Genomic DNA, 3571 nt, shown 5'->3' with positions numbered 1-3571 from the left:
ACGTTCCCAATCTGTAAAAGAAGAACTGCCATACCTTTGAACTAAAAGCTGTCTAACACGGTCAGCTAGATGGACCGTTTCCAAAGGGGCCCAATCAATTACCCTTGGCACCTCTACATTTTTTGTTACCAATTTGAATTTGTTCCTTTGATATGTCTCGTAATCTCTCCATCTTCTATCAAATCTCAGATTAGGATGTAGAGTGTGCTCAGGAATCGTTGGGAATTCTACTGGCGGCCTCATTGGGAATACTATGAATTCATCAACAAACTGTACTGGATCATAATAAAGTATGTGCTGATCAGGCTGTTGTTGTTCCTGTTGTGGTTCTTGTTCGTGTTGCATTTCTGGTTCTGGTTCTGGTGCTGGTGCTGGTCGTCTAGATGATGATGCTCCTGAACCTCCAGTATCGGCTCTCTGTAAAACACATTAAACACAAAATTTGTGCATCCAAATATGCATTAGTGTTAGCAAAATAACAACTTAAAACAATCACTATAACATGTTAAATCAAAACTAAACTTATACACATTTTCACAATTTTTCACAATTCTACATTTTTCAAATAAGCACATATGAAAATGTATACAAAATTCATAAGCATTTAACTCAAATAATATGTCAAAATATTCATTATTAATAATTAAACAAGTCTCAAATGGCAAATATATCAAATTAATCAAGTTCATGAATTTTGGACTTAAAAAGTCCACTTTAATCTCCAAAAATCATGTTTAGGATCATTGTTTGGATCATTTAACTATCTAAACATGTTACACTACTCAATTTAGCAATAATTCATGACAAAAATCGGCCATAACCTGTTTATATCAAAAAGCCCCAAATTGCTCAAGAACACAAACCCTAGATTTCTAAAAATTTTGAAATTTTTGGCTTCAAATCATGTTAAATAGCATCAATCTAGGTTATACATGCATAAAATACTAACAATTTAACACTAATTAACCCAATGTTTATAATATCAAAAGAGATTTTAAATTATTATATTATCATGATATTATGATGTACGAATATCTCTTAATATGATATATATACATTAAATGTCGTTACAACGATAAACGTTACATATATGTCTCGTTTCAAAATCATTAAGTTAGTAGTCTTGTTTTTACATATGTAGTTCATTGTTAATATAATTAATGATATGTTTACTTATCATAATATCATGTTAACTATATATATAACCATATATATGTCATCATATAGTTTTTTTACAAGTTTTAACGTTCGTGAATCACCGGTCAACTTGGGTGGTCAATTGTCTATATGAAACCTATTTCAATTAATCAAGTCTTAACAAGTTTGATTGCTTAACATGTTGGAAACATTTAATCATGTAAACATCAATCTCAATTAATATATATAAACATGGAAAAGTTCGGGTCACTACAGTACCTACCCGTTAAATAAATTTCGTCCCGAAATTTTAAGCTGTTGAAGGTGTTGACGAATCTTCTGGAAATAGATGCGGGTATTTCTTCTTCATCTGATCTTCACGCTCCCAGGTGAACTCGGGTCCTCTATGAGCATTCCATCGAACCTTAACAATTGGTATCTTGTTTTGCTTAAGTCTTTTAACCTCACGATCCATTATTTCGACGGGTTCTTCGATGAATTGAAGTTTTTCGTTGATTTGGATTTCATCTAACGGAATAGTGAGATCTTCTTTAGCAAAACATTTCTTTAAATTCGAGACGTGGAAAGTGTTATGTACAGCCGCGAGTTGTTGAGGTAACTCTAGTCGGTAAGCTACTGGTCCGACACGATCAATAATCTTGAATGGTCCAATATACCTTGGATTTAATTTCCCTCGTTTACCAAATCGAACAACGCCTTTCCAAGGTGCAACTTTAAGCATGACCATCTCTCCAATTTCAAATTCTATATCTTTTCTTTTAATGTCAGCGTAGCTCTTTTGTCGACTTTGGGCGGTTTTCAACCGTTGTTGAATTTGGATGATCTTCTCGGTAGTTTCTTGTATAATCTCCGGACCCGTAATCTGTCTATCCCCCACTTCACTCCAACAAATCGGAGACCTGCACTTTCTACCATAAAGTGCTTCAAACGGCGCCATCTCAATGCTTGAATGGTAGCTGTTGTTGTAGGAAAATTCTGCTAACGGTAGATGTCGATCCCAACTGTTTCCGAAATCAATAACACATGCTCGTAGCATGTCTTCAAGCGTTTGTATCGTCCTTTCGCTCTGCCCATCAGTTTGTGGATGATAGGCAGTACTCATGTCTAGACGAGTTCCTAATGCTTGCTGTAATGTCTGCCAGAATCTTGAAATAAATCTGCCATCCCTATCAGAGATAATAGAGATTGGTATTCCATGTCTGGAGACGACTTCCTTCAAATACAGTCGTGCTAACTTCTCCATCTTGTCATCTTCTCTTATTGGTAGGAAGTGTGCTGATTTGGTGAGACGATCAACTATTACCCAAATAGTATCAAAACCACTTGCAGTCCTTGGCAATTTAGTGATGAAATCCATGGTAATGTTTTCCCATTTCCATTCCGGGATTTCGGGTTGTTGAAGTAGACCTGATGGTTTCTGATGCTCAGCTTTGACCTTAGAACACGTCAAACATTCTCCTACGTATTTAGCAACATCGGCTTTCATACCCGGCCACCAAAAATGTTTCTTGAGATCCTTGTACATCTTCCCCGTTCCAGGATGTATTGAGTATCTGGTTTTATGAGCTTCTCTAAGTACCATTTCTCTCATATCTCCAAATTTTGGTACCCAAATCCTTTCAGCCCTATACCGGGTTCCGTCTTCCCGAATATTAAGATGCTTCTCCGATCCTTTGGGTATTTCATCCTTTAAATTTCCCTCTTTTAAAACTCCTTGTTGCGCCTCCTTTATTTGAGTATTAATGTTATTATGAATCATTATATTCATAGATTTTACTCGAATGGGTTCTCTATCCTTCCTGCTCAAGGCATCGGCTACCACATTTGCCTTCCCCGGGTGGTAACGAATCTCAAAATCGTAATCATTCAATAATTCAATCCACCTACGCTGCCTCATATTCAGTTGTTTCTGATTAAATATGTGTTGAAGACTTTTATGGTCGGTATATATAATACTTTTGACCCCATATAAGTAGTGCCTCCAAGTCTTTAATGCAAAAACAACCGCGCCTAATTCCAAATCATGCGTCGTATAATTTTGTTCGTGAATTTTCAATTGTCTAGACGCATAAGCAATCACCTTCGTTCGTTGCATTAATACACAACCGAGACCTTGCTTTGATGCGTCACAATAAATCACAAAATCATCATTCCCTTCAGGCAATGACAATATAGGTGCCGTAGTTAGCTTTTTCTTCAATAACTGAAACGCTTTCTCTTGTTCATCATTCCATTCAAATTTCTTCCCTTTATGCGTTAATGCAGTCAAGGTTTTGCTATTCTGGAAAAGTCTTGGATGAACCTTCTGTAGTAACCAGCTAGTCCTAAAAACTGGCGTATGTGTTTCGGAGTTTTCGGGGTTTCCCACTTTTCAACAGTTTCTATCTTTGCCGGATCCACCTTAATACCTTCT

The sequence above is a fragment of the Rutidosis leptorrhynchoides genome, chromosome 2, assembly GCF_046630445.1.
Source record: "Rutidosis leptorrhynchoides isolate AG116_Rl617_1_P2 chromosome 2, CSIRO_AGI_Rlap_v1, whole genome shotgun sequence".
In the NCBI taxonomy this organism is placed as follows: domain Eukaryota; kingdom Viridiplantae; phylum Streptophyta; class Magnoliopsida; order Asterales; family Asteraceae; genus Rutidosis; species Rutidosis leptorrhynchoides.
Note: the sequence above shows the minus strand (reverse complement) of the source record.